The sequence below is a fragment of the Mustela nivalis genome (genome assembly GCF_964662115.1).
Source record: "Mustela nivalis genome assembly, chromosome: 3".
NCBI lineage: Eukaryota > Metazoa > Chordata > Mammalia > Carnivora > Mustelidae > Mustela > Mustela nivalis.
Window position 1 is genome coordinate 168,130,967 of NC_139022.1, and position 17,164 is coordinate 168,148,130.

Below are 17,164 nucleotides of genomic sequence, written 5' to 3' on the forward strand. Positions count from 1 at the left end.
CAGGCAAAAAATGAGAAGCAATCCGAAGGTCCATCAGCTGATGAATGGATAAGTAAAATGAGGGTAAATCTATACATGGAATCATATTTGACAATAAGAACAGGAAGTACTGATGTACACTACACCACAGATAAACCTCATACATGCTCTGCTGAATGAAAGAAGCCCATTACAAAAGACCACATACTGTGCAATTCCCCTTATAGGAAATACCCAGCATGGGTGAACCTACAGAGACAAAAGGGAGATGAGAGGCTGTCTAGGGCTGAGGGGTAGGGAGAAATGAGGAGGGAATGCTAATGGGTGTGGGGTTTCTTGTCGGAGTGATGAAAATGGTCTAAAATGAGATTTGGTGATGGTTGTACAAGTCTGCAAATTTACTAACAACTGTTGAACTACACATATAAATCAGGAAATCATATGCCATATGATTATATCTCAGTGAAGCTGATAGGAAAAGAGGACTTTTGGGTCACCTTCAGCTCAGGTCACGATCTCAGGGTCCTGGGATTGAGCCCTGTATCTGGGCTCCCTGCTTAGCAGGGAGTCTGCGTCTCCCTGTCCCTCTGCCATTCCCCCTGCTTGTGCACATGTTCTCCCTTTCTCTAATAAATAAACAAAAAAAACCACAGAAAAACACAGAAACACAGAAAAAAGGCTTTTTAAAAAAAACTAGCATAAAAATAGCACAATAACCTAATTGCGGCAATACCTGCTGAGTTCCAGCCAGAAACATCTGAAAGACAAGAGGCTCCCTGATGCATATGAGCTGTACTTTGGGAAGTAAAGGTGCTTCGTGTGTGTTCCTGCGACCCAGCGACAGTTGGTGGGCAAGCGTGAATCAGCAAGTGGCCATGTGCCTCAAATCCTGTTCCTGCAGCCCAGCTGGAGATGTGACGGGGAGCCCAGGGAAGAAGCCGAAGGCGGCCCCTAGTTGGGAGGAGGCTGCAGGAGCTACAGACAAAAAAGTGAAAACAGGGGTGCATCCATCCACATGACAGAAGCCACAGGTGAGAAGGCCCCAGGGGTGGAGGGAGTCCCTGAACCAACCAATGGTAGTCATGGGAGAGAAAGAGTCAGCTTTGAGACTCTGCTAAGTCCAAAAAATGGGGACAGCAATGCTATGACAGCCACCATGAGCAAGAACCCCCTTCCCCTCTGCCCGCTGCCCCCTAGAGGTCTCAGAATCTCAGTTTACAAGGGGGAGCATGGGAGCAGGAGAAACTGTCAAACTCTGCTTCCCCCAGCTGCGGGCTGTGGGCTTTCCACCCGCACCACTGCCATGGAGGGAAGCCGGAAGCCACCTTCCACTGAGTTAAAGGCTTCAAGACTCTAAGGGTTTGGACAATTGAATGACTGAAATAAGGGAGCCTCTGCGTCTCTTTCACAACAACCGGAGAGTCTGGGTTCACGTGAGTGTTTGCCCCAGGAGGCAGGGAGGGTCCCTGCTGAGTAATGAGGAGACCATGGAGACAAAAAAGCTTTGCTTACTGAACATGTGCCACAAGCCATACTTGTCTGACATAACATTCACACATTTCCTCCCAAGTGTTACATATTTATTTGTCATGGTTAATTTTATGTGTCAACTTGATGGGATCGTGGGGGCCCCAGATATTTGACTGAACATTATTTCTGGGTTATGTCTTTGAGTATGTTTCTGGATGAAATTAGTATTTGCCTTGGTGGGCTCAGTGAAGCAGTTGGCCCTCCTCATTGTGGGTGGGTATAGCCCAATCTGCGGAGGACTTGAACAGAACCAAAAGGCACAAGAAGGCAGAATTCAGCCCTCCCTGACTGATTTTTTTGAGCAGAGACATGGATCGTCTCCTGTTCCTGGTGTTCCTGGCTCTCAGATCTCTGCACTTGGACTGAATGACCCCACCAGCTTTCCTGGTCTCCAGCTAATGGACAGCAGATCAGACAACTTCTCAGTGTCCGTAATTGTGTGAATTATATCAGATGTATATATACATGTATGTATATATATGTATATATGTGTATAAATAGATGAGTATATTTGTGTATATACATGTATGTGTGTGAAAGACCCCTGCCCTGAAAAGTCCCCTCCCCTGGAAGATAGATAGGATAACTAACCGCTTGTTTGCTTTTCTGTGAACCGCTGGCTTTTAGGCGTAGATTGGGTTATTAATTGCGTGATTAATTGCTCTTTTGCCCTTCTGTAACTGTTTGGCTTATAGAAATAATAGAAGACGCCATGATGGCATTCCTACCTTCCCCCTTCTTGTTCCCCCTCCCTGCCTCTCTCCTCCCGCGCACGGGCCCTCAGAACCAATCAGCTTGTTCCCCCTTCCCGCCTCTCTCTTCCGCGCAAGCGGGTCCCCAAAGCCAATCAGCAAACTCCACATATGCCTTTTTCAAAAGTTCTAACTGTCAACCAATCAGTTGCGCCCCACCCAAAACTTGTTTGCACCTGTCTATAAAAATCCTGCACCACCCCAGCCAGGTGTGCTCAGCTAGCAGGAGCTGCTGACCACCCGCAGGCGCGCGCTGACCACCCGCAGGCGCCTGCGTAACAATAAAGAACCTCTTGCTGATTGCATCCAGTGGCAGTGTTGGATTCTTGGGTAAGGGGATCCGCGGGTCTTTCATGTGTAAATACACATACACACACACATACATATGTATCTCCCATTGGTTCTGTTTCTTTGGAAAAATCTAATACGTTACTTCATCAAAACCAAATAAATATCCTGCATCATGAAACTTGATATGATCTCTTAATCTGTCAGTGACACCCCTTTTCTATGGACCACATCCTGGGTTCTGGTGACTCTGGCACCATTTCCATACATGGGAAGGCAGGCATCGGCTCTACATAGGGGCCCAGGCACCCAATCACACTTCAGATTTTCTCAAGGGAAATCACAGATCTGAAAAGCGCATTGTTATTTATTTTCTTGCTCTAGAGCCAGACAGTTATCAAAGTGTAAGATAATGACACAGTCATTCATGGGAAAATACACAGCGGCACAATATTGACCCTCCTTTCTTACCAGATCTGGTGAGGGGCTTCTCAACTCCCTCTCCATGATGGAACTCGGCAAAGAGTTATTAGACATTAGACAAAGTGACACCCTCTCTACAGTCACTTTTCTGCCTCTCTACTTCTTTTTTAAATTTCAAGGGTTTGACATACTGAGTATTGTAACATTCATGCCCAGTGAAGGGTCACATCCTTTTAAATTCAGATTCTTAAATTTAAGTAGATTTCCCCAGAATTTGGGACCATTTAGTTTGTCAGGCCACTGAAAGGCTTAAAAACAAGAAATGAATACACTGAATTTATGAATTTTATTTAAATATTTAATGAAATTTAATTAACTTAGTTGTGAAGGTCCCCTTGAGAGTGATTGCTAAACTGAACCAGATTTATAAATAGAATGAAGAGAGTCTGAATGTAAGAGCTTATGAAAAGTTAGGTTTTAGAAGTTGCAACTTCAGTATACTGAATATTCATTAAAAGAAGCAGAAGTTAGTACAAGTGATTTTTTTCTTTGGATAAAACCCCCAGAAAAACACCAAATCCTACACTGAAAACAACTAATAGGAAACAAACCTTAATTGAAAACCATGAAACCAAATCCTATCCCATCATTTTGAGAAGTTCAGATTCCGATGCTGATTTCTCCGGATGATCATTGTTCATCATTCATCACAGCGTCTCAAGCCCTGCTCCCCTCTGACATTTATTACACTTGGATATTTCCTGGTCGTTTAATCTCCATTCCAAACTCCATGTAAATGGTGCTTAAGTAGCTGAGAACTTCAAGGTTTATATTTGCCATCATTTTAGAAACACGACATCCCAAATTTCCAGCTGACACGTCAAACTTTCTTTGCAAAAATCCTTCTTTCCCTACATTTCCTCTCCCAATATTGTCACTTCCATCCCTCCTACCACTAAGTTTAAAACTCAAATGCCTTTGCTTCCACCAAATGTTTTGTGCCCTACATGCCATTAGTTGTGAGTTCTACTGAGATTGCAATTTATTTCTCAATCACCTTCCCTATTTTGTTTGTCACTACCTGATTCAAATCCCCTGAATGGTTTCTCTGTTTTCTTCTCTACTTGTTCAATTAATCACAAAAGCCATTTTCAGTATCAACCTCCTACGGTATACCTAGGACATGATTAAAACACTCATGCACACGTGCGCACGTGCGCATGCACACACACACACACACACACACACAACCCTCAAGGCTCTGTCTTGCCTGATAGATTTGAAGCACTTCCACATAGAAAGCAAGGCCTCCGTGATGGTTCTAACTTCCCACCCACCAGTCTCCACCAGTTCCTCCTCTCTTTTCCACAAGTATAAGATCTATTCAGACTTCAAGACCTCTATCAAACGCTCTCCCTGAATCTCTCTCTCTTGTGCTTCCATTGTTAGAAATCCCTTTCTTTTCTGAATTCCAAGCACATCACAGATCTTTCTTATGTGGGTTTAAGATCTCCGAAAACCCAACAAAATAAGGAAAAGGAAAGGAAAGAAGAAAGAATGAAAAGAAGTACAGCAGAAGAAGGAAAACAGGCAAGAAACAGTTAAAGAAAAGGAGGGAAGAAGAGAGTGAGAGAGGGAGGAAAAGGTTCATGGACATATCTGGGTCTGCTCTGGGACAGGTCCTTTTTCATAACCTTCTTCACTTGTTACTCATCTGATATTTACAACAAGCAGTCCTATGAAATACCTTATAATAACCCATATTTTTCAAAAGAGGATGCAAATCAAGAAATTAAATGCCTTGCCCAAAGTCTAAGCAGCCAGCAGTGTCTTGAGCAGGGGTTGAAGTCATGGGTGTGATTGGTGGCCCAGAAGACTAGCGGCACATGGGAAGAGGCCACAGAATTAGGAGAAAGTGTGTGTCTCATGGAGGTCAAGGAGAAGAGACATTGTGTAACATCAGAATTTGGGCCACAGATGTAATGATGTTTGAAATGCCCCAGCCAGGCTGGGGAAGCTGACTAGGGCAGGTCCACTCAGCCTGGCCCAGAGGCAGCATCATGTTGGAGGGAACAAGGAAGGGGCTCGGGCATCAGGCAGCAGTCTGAAGGGGTGCACTCAGCCACCTTCTGGACAGCAAGACCAGAGAGAGGGCTGTAGCAAGGACATTAACAAGTGATTTTATAGTTATTAATTAATAGTTATTAATTGTTATTAAAATATATAATACGCCAGAAAAACACTACTCTGTAATTTATCACAAAGCTTTTTTCCTTAATTTGGTCACCGTCCACTTTTGGAGGTTTGCTGTCTCTGCCGTACCCACCATCCTCGACAAACATTTCAGTTACCCTCTGCATGGAAAACATTCATTACATCAGTCATTTTAGAAAAAAATGAGAGAACACTAATATCATTTTCCTGTGATTGTCTTCATGTTAAGTCAAGTTCTTATATTGATGTGTGTTCCCAGTCAGTGAGAACCAAAGCAGCACTCACCATAGTGCCTCTCCAAATGTGATTGTTTGTAATTTGGATAGCTTCACCTCTGAAGTATCATCATTCTGTACTAAACTCTATTATAATGCTAAATAGATAGTTAAGCTGACATCGCTTAATCCCCAAAGAGAGGGAAGTCCTAAAGGTGCAAACTTTCTTTGCTGTTTCTGGATTATAGTGTCCAAGGGGAATGTCATTACTCTGGATGGCATTTCTTTTTCTGTATTTGGCTCTAGGCAGTTAAAAGAGGAAACCCCACATGAAAGGGAACCTTTTTTGATATTAAGTTGTGGTTCCAAACATGCAAGTACTGTAGTTTAGACTAAGTAGGGTTTCTATAGATTGTGATCTTAAAATATACAACCATTCACCATAATTCTAACCTTTAGCCCTGCCATCTTTAGAAGAGAGCTCCATAACTTGGCTACACACATGTTTCTGCAAATCAATAAATATGGAAACCCTGTCAAAGCTGGGGTTTCTTTTACCTAACAAATAAGACACTGAAGAATAAAAGAAAATATAAATAAAAGAAGTAAGTAAGATTAAATATTGAAAGCTTCATTTTATGAAACAAGATGAAATCAGAGAGGGAGACAAACCATAAGAGACTCTTAATCTCAGGAAACAAACTGAGGGTTGCTGGGGAGGGGGCGATAGGGTGGTTGGGTGATGGACACTGGGGAGGGTATGTGCTATGGTGAGTGCTGTGAAATGTGTAAGACTGATGATTCAAAGACCTGTACCCCTGAAACAAATAATACATGATATGTTAGTAAAAATAAAAACATTACAAAAATAAAAAATAAAAATAAAATATAAAGTCATGTATGCTCCCTAAATGCTATAAATGCTATCAGTCTGGATTTATTTATAGAATGAAATTCGATAATAAATTGCATTTTTCTATAAAAAAAAGAAAGCTTCATTTTAATCATTAAAATAGTTTCACTGGTATTGTGTTATTTAGTATGCACTAATTAATAAAAACTACAAATCACTAACACTATTTGGTGTTAAGGAAGCCTCTTTCTCCTGTGTATTTTGTTTGTTTGCTCATTTGCGCTAACAGAGTGACCCTTAAATTCTGAAAGAAGCTCTAATTACTGACATGCACTAGCTACAAAGAACAGTAATTTGAGGCAAGAAAGAAAGCATTTGAGACATGAATCAATAAACATCTGTGGAAATAACTTAAGAATTATTTGGTTAACTTTGCCAGAACCAACTTTCAAATACCAAATTTTATATCTGGGGAAAAAATGTTCAAAGTATGGAAAACAAACATACCATGAGCAAAAGAGCTCCTAAGATTCACCAGAGGGAAATGGAACAAGTAAATTCGTCCATCTGTTCATACCTCCTTTTCACTGCCTTTGGAAACGTGCTGGACAGAGATAACTTTGTTCAGTCCCGAAGTGCGACTTGACATGACTGTTGTTTCTGGCGCCCAGCACTCTGCACAAGACCTACGAAGCCAAGGAGCCGGCCAGGAAAAGGCAGCTGCCAGTTTCTGAGAGGAGATTAGAGCCCCAGCACAGCCTCCTTTATCTGCCTCTACCCTCCAAGTACACTCAGGAATTCAATCCATCAGGAAAACTCATCTTCTCAACCTTCCAGCAGCATGACTCAGAAGGAAAGGGCATCGTGGGATCTGCGACTTGCCACACACGACTCGCGAGAGGCTGTCAGGAAGCTGATGCTCAGCACGGACTTATCTTATCTCGGTCGTCTGTGTCCTGTGCTCATTAATTTTTTCATCCAGAAGCAATATTTCTTTTTCCTACCCGCCACTTCCGCCCCAGGATCATTCCTCTTCTCTCTCCCTTGGGATACAATAGAGTAAATTTTTTTTTTCCCTTTTTGGTCACTTTCCCTCTTATAAATAAGAATGGACTCATCTTGAGTCAGTAGACAGGTTGTGTATCTGGCACTGGTGCTGCTTAGAAAGCTTGTTCTCTCCTGGCCACGCTGATAATGAGATGCTCCCAGACACCACCAAGAGAGCTCAACCACACCTGGTTTCCAGTGCAACCTCTTCACCTCATCTGAGCAATCAGTGTGCAGGTTCCACCTCCCGTTTGTCAGAACAATCAATGGTGATGTCCCAGGAAAGTGGTGGGGGTTAGCTGTGTTAGGAGGTCATCTCAAACAACACTGTTTTATAAGCTACACAGTATTATGCAGAAATTCACCTTTAACATTTGTTATCAAGCACCAGAAAACTGTCTCTATGTGTCACACAACTAATTGTGAAATGGAAAAATATCCTTTAGAAATAGTTTGTCCAAAATAGTATAAAACCTATTGGGCAACCCTCTCGGGTCCCTTCCCTCCTCCTCTGGAGCTTTGTACTATCACTTTGTTATCACTCAAGAAACCTTGCTTTGCTGCCCACAAAACAAAAACAAAAACAACCCCTCCCCCAAAAGACAAAACCAAGAACAAAACAAAGCAAAAACAAAAACCTTATTTTTATAGTACGGTATGTAATAATGTAATACTTTATAATAATGTAATAACATAATGTAATATGTAATAATGTAATTATATATATGCTCTGTCCTTCAAATCAAACCAAACTAAACTAAGTCTTTCTTCTAATTTAACAGAAAATCTCTCTGGTCCATATTTCTGACAATTATGTGACTTTAATTAAAATTACTTATTTTGAATTTTTATCTTATCTATTTTACTTTGATGTCCACATGAGTATGATTTTGAGAGGTCTTGAAGGGGTTTTTACCGTACAATAGGATAAGAGTGAACAGCGCAAGAAACCAGGGCCCATGAAAAATGGGGTAGGAAAAAATAAATCAAGATATGATTCATATCAGGGTATCTTAAAATCCTACACAATTATTATAGGTAGGCTGCACATTTGGTTTCAAACTTCTTAGTAGCCAAAGAAAATAGGCAATCATGATCAGTTATAAGACTCACAATGTCTATTTGAGAGAAAAATACATGAACGTCTGAAAGAAATTTCTTCCAAACTTTTCTGTTCTCATAAAGTGGCTACTATGGGAAACAGAAAAAAAATTACTTTAAAATGTATTCTATTTCTACATCCTGATTCAAGAGAATTAAAATGTGCACTGATCTTCCTGGCCACTGAACTTACTAAGTTGGTAACAGGACAGCTAGTGGTCTAATGCTCTCCATTTGTTCTGTGAGGTATGTGCTTGTTTCTCATGAAAATTCAAATTCCTTTCTTCCTCAACAATATGTCAAATGGCATTACAGCGTATAGTTCAGAATGTGGCATCTGGAACCAGCGCTTTAACTATTAGTGTGACTTGGCTGACCTGCTTCACTTCTTTGGGTGTCATTTCAGTCATTGGCAAAATGGTGATAATTAGTGCACAACTTTTGTTGTGAGGATCAAATTAAATTGCTTATGACAGAGCCTGGAGAAGAGTCAAACACTAAAATGTTAGTTATGACTAAAATTATCATTAGGATTTACTATTAATATTTATGTCTGTGTACTACACATAATTATTAATGTCTGCACGTACAGTGTAACAGTGTATCATCAGAACAAGAACTCTGCCATAAAGAAAAGATACACATCATTACCAACAGACTACGCAACTGTATTTTTTTCCCAATGAAGTTTGTATGTTCACTTCTATTAAATTTAGTGGTTTGGAATCACCATGGGTTTTTTTTTTTTTTTTCTTTCTTTCTTCCTTATAAAGTAGTCATGGTCAAGGAAAGAGGCTACCAATAGATATTTTACATGTCATTATGTGGAACATTGGTCACTAAAAAAAGTGGACATCAGTTTGATGGAAACAGCATCGTCAGAAGACCCCTGAGAGGTCAGCTAACCATGTACAGGTTCTTCGCTGGTGTTAAAAAACAAACACCAGAGAACACTAAATTATCCAGACCAATACCTTAAAAACCTGAAAAGTAAGCTTTCAAAAACTGACAACAAGTATCTATCTGGAGGCCAAGCTGATGTGGGAATACTCTAGGGAGAAGTACACAAAGAAGTTTCTGCATCCTTCTTGACTTGTTTTGTCCAGGGGAGAAATGGGTTCTTTAATGATCCGCGTTCTAGTTCTCATTTCAGCGCATTTCTGCCACACATTAACTTCCTGCAGGTCACTTTGCTCATTTAGCAGATTAGGTCCATACATACATTAAATACTGCAGTCCTCTGTGACACTAATAAGTCACTCATCATCCAATTCTTAATTCTACGATACTGAGCAAAATCAGATGGTGTAAGAGCCAGATCACTTGGCAGTTTCAGCCAAAGATTCATGAAATGTCTGATTTATGTTGTACTGGAGGAGAGTACTATATGGCGAAACAGAAGAACTTCATTTACATCTGAGCTTCACACTCAGGAATTTTCAATTTTGACCTAAATACCTAAATCTCTCAGCCTCAATGTACTTATCTGAAACAGAAAAAAAAAAAAAAATCACTTTCCGAAGACATATTGTGAAGATAACATGAGGCTTTTGTAAAAAAGCCTTTGAAAATTAGAAAATATTATATAGAAAAAAAGAAAATAATACACAGAAATCGAACCATTGTTCATGATCTGACCTTCACTTAGTAACAATCCAAATACACAATCCTAGTATTTTAGGTAAGAACCAATCTCACAAGAGAATTAATTACAAACTAGAATCCCACTTTACACTTAAATTGTAGGCCATAATGAGTCCAAGTTTTCTTCCTAATGGCCATATCCTCTTCGGACACTAAGTTATGCATTAACAGTTCACTTTTTGAGCACAGAATTAGAGGAAAAGTAGCAGACAACCTCTCCTGAGGTTAAGAGCAAAGCTCTGGATTCACGTGGCCTGAGTCTGGAATCCTGGTCCACCATTACTTTTCTGTCTCTTAATTTCTCCCAGCCCTCCCCCCTTTTCTGAAAAGATGGAGGTAATGATAAAACTCAGTAAAACAACTGGAAGACTAGGCGATATGACATAGGTAGAATTTAGGGTAAGGGGGGAAAAGTGAGAGGAAAACCAAGGAACAGACTTCACCTACAGAGAACACACTGGCGGGTGGGGGATGGTGACATCAGGGAGGGGGACTCAGGAGTGCGTCTGTTGTCAGGAGCACCAAGTGTTGAAGCACTAAAGTGCACAGGTGAAACTAATATGATACTGTATGTAACTAACTGGAATGTAGATAAAACCTTAAAAAGGAAAACTGAGTGAGATGATACACACCTAACACGTAGTGGAGTGCTGGGCATACACGAAGGGTTCAAAGAGTGCTTCCTTGCAGTATCCATTCACAAGGACCAATATCCTGTGCCGCTGAGTGTGGAGGAAGACTGTCTTACCCCACATATGAAAGGTGATCCCTTTATTTGAGCATGTAGGTTAAGAAAGGATGCAACATAGAACGGAGTTGGATGAACCACATGAGGGAGTGATCTACCATCTGTAGAAAAGTCAAATTATTTGTGGGTTAAAAGGATGACAAACATGATATCACCACTTCCTTGGCTGTGCTTAAAGTTTTGTTAAAAAAAAATTCCAAGATATGATCAAGAAAAGAGACTAGTATCAAAATAAAACATCTTGCAAGAGAGTAGGATGAAATAAAATACAGGAGAACTACAAATAACCCAACTGGAAAAATGACTTTAAATTCTAGATGAAATGGAAAAAATATTTAAAAATGTAACTTAACAAAACTGACTCAAGAAGACATAGAAAATATAAATCATTCTAGTGTCAGAAAGGTATTCCTGTTTTATAAAAGGAGCCAGCAAAACACTATCTATAGGCTGCCTGCCTATATTTTCCTTTTTAAAAAATATTTTAGAGAAAGAGATAGTGATTGTGGGTGAGTGAGGGGGAGGGGTAGAGGGAGAGGAGAGAGAGTCTTTTTTTAAAATTTTTTATTATGTTATGGGACTTTTTGCTGTAGTGTTTCATGATTCATTGTCTGTGTGTAACACCCAGAGATAGAGTCTTAAGCAAGCTCTACACCTAGTGCAGAGCCCAACACAGGGCTTGATCTCATGACCCTGAGATCATGACCTGAGCTGAAATCAGTCTGCCTATATTTTCATACAAAGCTTTACTGAAACACAGACATAAATATTATCTGTGGTTGCTTTTATAGTATAATAAAAAAGCTGAGAATTTGTGATGGACTATATGGCCTGCAAGCTGAAAATATTTATCAACTGACTCTTTAAGAAAAAGTTTGCCAAACTTTGGTTTTTGAAGCCAGTCTCACTCATGAATATATATGCAAATGGACATTAAAGGAAAAACACTGATTACTAATAGCTACAGTAAAAAGCAGTTAATAAAATCCAATATCCATTAATGACTTTTAAAAATGTTAACAAACTGGAAATGGAAAGAAATTTCATTAACCTAATAAAATCTGTTTAAATAACACCTACAGCAATTATTAAATTCAATGGTACAATATAGAGAAGCATTCTTGTGGATAATAAGACAAACACGATGATGTCTGCTCTTACAACTTCAATTTAGCACTGATCTAGCATAATAAGACAAGAAAAAATAAATAAAGGGTATAAGGATTGGAAAGGGAAAAAAAATGCCCTGATCTCCAGACTCTATTATTATTCACATTAAAAAACCAAAATAGCCCCAGATAAATTATTAGGTTTAATAAAAGGGCTTAGCAAAACAACTGTACATAACATCAATTTTCATCAAACATAAATCTCCTTGCCATACACTGGAAAGTTTATAAATAAAATATTTGGAGAAGAATATTATGCTTGGCAAAAAGAGAGAGATGTAAAAATGTATATACTCTATAATTCCATTTATATGAATGTCCAGAACAGGCAAAACGACTCTGTGGTAACAAAAAGTGAATCGGTGACTTGGAAGGGAGGGAGGATTTGACTGAAATGGGGCCATGAAGGCTTCCTGGGATGACAGGAATGTCTCACATCCTGATTATGGAGGTGGTTACACGAGGGTACATACTTGTCAAAATTTATCAAACCAAGCATATAAAGTTAGTGCATCCACTGTATGTAAATTACATCTCAATGAAGGTGACTTAAGAGAAAAAAAGAAAGACAGTCAAGTTTTTACACCAGCAACCAAAAATATAAAATATTTAGGAATAAATCTAAAAAAGAAGTTTTAAACATTTAAAGATTGTATTAAAAATGTGAAAAAGACTTAAAAAGAACATACAGTATTACTGTATAAGAAAACTCAGTATCGTACAGATATCTGTTTTCACCAAACTGACCTATTATTCAATGGAATTTCATCCAAAATTCCAAGACAGTTTTTGGGAAATTCACAAAATAATTGTTAAATGTACAGTGAAGACAGAGGTCTCAAAATACTGCTTTACAAGAACAGCCAAGAAAGAGATTTCAGAAAAAAGAAAATAAATAACAACAATGACAAAAACCTCTGAAAAGATTGCCCTTCCAGATACTGAGAGAGAGAAAGTGTTCCCAAGAGCAGGGGGCGGGGTGGAGGAAGAGGGACAGAAAGAACACTGAGCAGACACTGAGCTCAGAGCTCAACAGGGGCTCAATCCCGCGACCCTGAGGTCAAGACATGAGCCGAAATCAAGAATTGGCTGCTTAACTGCCTGAGGTACCCAGGCTCTTCTGGAGTTGAGTTTTAAAACTGAATTACTTAATAGTGTTGTATTGGAGCAGAAATAAGGAAATAGGACAATAGAAGGGAAACCAGAAACTTTCCACACAGACTAGTCAGTCCGTGGTGTTGGGCAACACTGCGCTAGAGCTGGTTTGAACCAGCTGACAATAGGCAACTGTGAAATTTTTAAAAATTTTACAAGCTATTTGTTAATATGGTCATTATTAACAAGTAAACTGTATAAATTTAAAATTAAGTAAATCATATTAATAACAAAATAAATATTCAAAACTCATCACTTCTTTATTTTTATTGCAGTTTATTAAATTGCATGTTCTGCGTGTCCTTTGATCTGTATAGTGGAAACACTGAGTAATGTGGACTACTGCATGTGTTTTCCTAACTCTGCTTTCAGCAAGACCCTGGTAGTAGCTTGACACTGGCAATTTGGAAAGTCTTTATACCAAGGAAATGTTCAGTGTTAGAAATCAGAGCTTGATTTGTTATTTTTTGTATTGTCCAGACATAGAAGCATAATGGAAAAACTGTTAATAATGCAGATTAAACTTAAAAGTGTATCATGTCTATGGCCATTACACTGAGTAGTACAAAATAATTAAGAAAAGGTTTTCAGTACTCATATGTTAGTATCTGATTTAACAAAGAAGTCATTGATGTCACTGACAAATGGTGAATTTTCAACACAGCTTATTATTTCACTTTTGTATGACTTACTAACATAAACAAGAATATCATCCATTATTCTATACTACACTCATTCACCAATTGCAACCATAGGTTGACTACAGCTAAAATATCAGTAAAAGCATTGTCATAATTAATTGGTTACATAAATATGACTCTAAAGAATATTATGTAAAATACTTATAATACACGCATATGTATTTTCACTGCTTTATAGTATTCCATTGTGTCACACAAACTATCCAATTTTCTGTTAACCAGTAACTGGATTGCCTCCAGATTTTTTTGAACAATGCTGGTATGAATATTGCAATGAAATCTTCCACATGCAATAAATCAGCCACCCCAGGAAGGTACCCACCTGATACCAGTACCTTGTTCTAGTGCACAGACCCTGCCCAAATGACCCTAGTCCAACTGCAGCGACTGTGTCATTCTATTCCCTGGATCCAACCTCTCAGCAGGAGACTGTGTTATTACTATATGCACACCTAGCCTTGCTGGATAGCCAAGGGCAACCATTTGTGAAGCTTGGGGTAGATCCTGAATACGTAGCCTTTGGTGTCCAAGTGTATGTGTGCAAATTTCCTATTAGTATAGAACAAGGAGGGGTTGGTGGTATGAGTATGAACGAGACACCACGGATCCTAGGATTCTAAATTCAAACCTGGTCTTCTAGGTTTTACAAGGCTATGATTATCAAGGTTGCAGGACATACTTCCTCATTTGCATGACATAGACCTGTTAAATATTTATCAAATGGTAAGTAAGCTTCCATGGGTACTCTTACTATGGGCTCTATAGGTCTGCTATTGTAGATATTAAAATATTTCATAATAAAGTATTTTTTTCAAAACAGATTATTTCTTTTTTTCGTAATAAAAATGTTTCTTAAGAAGAAAATGGAAATATGCTAAGTGCACAATCATGTACATTCTTTGGCAATATTTAATTTTATAATAGCAAAAAAAAGCCACTATCAATAAGTTTATACTTTTTAATGATCCAGCTGGCCAAAAAAATAGTGTATAATGCATTTCTACCTAAAAACTATCCTTATCTGGCTGAAATATGTCTCGGAAAATATCAGTGCAATGCTAACTAAAAAATAACTGATACAAAAAATGGGAGGTGATGAAAAGAAAGAAAGAAAATATTTTGAGAAGTTTAACTGTGAAGAAGAGCTGAGAAATGGACAGTTGGAAGGATCTGAGAGTCAAAAATGATTTCCTCTTTTTTTTTTTTTTTTTAAGATTTTACTTATTTATTTGACAGAGCGAGAATACAAGTAGGCAGAGAGGCAGGCAGAGATGGGGGGGGGAAGCAGGCTCCCCACTGAGCAGAGAGCCCGATGCAGGGCTCCATCCCAGGACCCTGAGTTCATGACCTGAGCTGAAGGCAGAGGCTTAACCCACTGAGCCACCCAGGCACCCCCTCCTCTGTCTTTTATTTAGTTGGGGAATTTTTTGTCATATTGTGGAAATAAATGCAAGAAATGAAAGCAGGGCACAGAGAGGAGAAAGGGGAAGGGAAGGGGGGGAAGAGAGAGAATGTCAATAATATTAGTTGAACTGCAAATAACATGGTAGGACCCATAATGAGTAAATCTTCCGGTATTATTGATCTATGATTTTAGGCAGAGGTTTTTGGAGATTTTGTGAGTGATCCTACCTACACATTTTGTGACTAACTCCACGAGCTTGGAACTTTTTTTTTTAATCACTTTATATATTCACAAGTCTCTTGAAATCTCACGCCTAAAGGAATTTATAATGAGACTGTGTTGTCTGGTATCATAGATTTCACACTGAAAAACAATTCTTTTAAAATCCAAGATAAAATTTATAAGCAGAAAATGAAAATTTATACAGTCCTTGTAATAAAATAAAATATGGAGCTTCAAGGATGGGTGTGAATGAACTTTACACAAACCGCTGTCAAACAATTACAACTATAATCATAAATATTCTATCATAAATCATAATTTATAATCATAAATCATAATCTGTCATAAATATTCAATCATAAATATTCTATCATGAAGACAGATATGTAATTTTATGTAATTTTGAATTTAATATAGGATCTTTTTAGAAATAAAATACTCAAGAATTTAAAGCTGACATAACTTTTCTACAGGGGAAGTTGCAGTCAAAACATAACTTACTAGAATAAAAAAATACTATATTTGAAAAGTATTACCTTTAAATTTCTCACCTGACTCACTGTTGCCTTTATTTAACAAATAATTTGCACTGTAAAAACACCCATTGTGTTCCAGAACAAGCTCATTGTCTAAGGCTGAATTATAGGAGGTCTTACAATTTGGGCATTTTTCTCCTGGATTCTTTTTTCAGAGAAGCAGGGATAACTACCAATTTAAGTGAAATGCTCATATTAACCTATTATAATCATTGTGTGATTCTGTAATATTATACTCCTTCCAATAAACCAGTCTGAAAGAAAACAGATAAAAACAGATAGTAGCTGATGACATTGTTGGCAAAGCTGATGGCTTAATGTTCATAATGATGGGTCATATTAGAAAAAATCGTTGATCAGCACATTTCAGAAAAATAAAATTAGCTGGGTATAAATGCAAAATCAGGCTTACAATTTAAAACATATTAAGATTTAATGAATTATTACATCATTTCTCAATGAGTACAACCTAGATGCGTGTTTCTGACAGTTCACAATAGAAGTGAATCATGGAATCAAGCAGAATGTGGCTATATAACACCCTTTTAAGCTTGGAGAAAAGTCAAGCAATTAACTCACTCATCCAAGGTGAATATAATCAAAGCTTAATGTTTACAAATGGAAGTTTCTAATTGGTTATCTTCCACCTGATTTGTGGCTGTTTTCAGAAAAAGATTCAAAAATACTATGAGGAAAAAGTCCTGGGGGCATCCAAAATGTGGGCTCTTTATTACTATATTTTAAAGATAATGCTAACAGGCATGATTACTAATAAGTGACTTGTTTAGTATTGGCATTATCATTTATTGCTAACATCCTACTTTGAATAGCAATTCAATAGAGATTAGGAATTTAGACTTACAGGCAGTTGTGGCCTCTGAGTGATTCCAGGGCCTAGCACAGGACTAACATCATGTTTGTTGACAAAAACAAGAAGCAGTAGCTACTAGATGTTGAATATGCACACAATTTCCCACCTGTCAAGTCTTTTTGAGTCAGTGAATGGACATACACACATTCAGTTGAGGAATCTTTTTGCTTTAGAAACTCCCACTGCTGTTTTCTCTTCCTTCCAAAAAGAGTCCTTAAGAATTCAGTTGAGGGACGCATGGGTGGCTCAGTTGGTTAAGCAGCTGCCTTCGGCTCAGGTCATGATCCCAGCGTCCTGGGATCGAGTCCCAC

The 17,164-nt window shown here is 38.5% G+C and overlaps 1 protein-coding gene and 1 long non-coding RNA gene across 2 annotated transcripts in view; both read right to left on the reverse strand.

Moving 5' to 3' along the window:
* The window catches only part of LOC309860872, a 35,519-nt gene extending 28,348 nt beyond the window's left edge, over window positions 1-7,171 (reverse strand). The window contains exon 1 of the long non-coding RNA XR_014309680.1: window positions 6,832-7,171. This is a non-coding gene — a long non-coding RNA (uncharacterized lncRNA). The remainder of the gene's footprint in view (window positions 1-6,831) is intronic.
* Window positions 1-17,164, reverse strand: part of FBXL7 (F-box and leucine rich repeat protein 7) — a 363,919-nt gene that overhangs the window by 159,717 nt on the left and 187,038 nt on the right. The gene's annotated exons all lie outside the window — the stretch shown is intronic.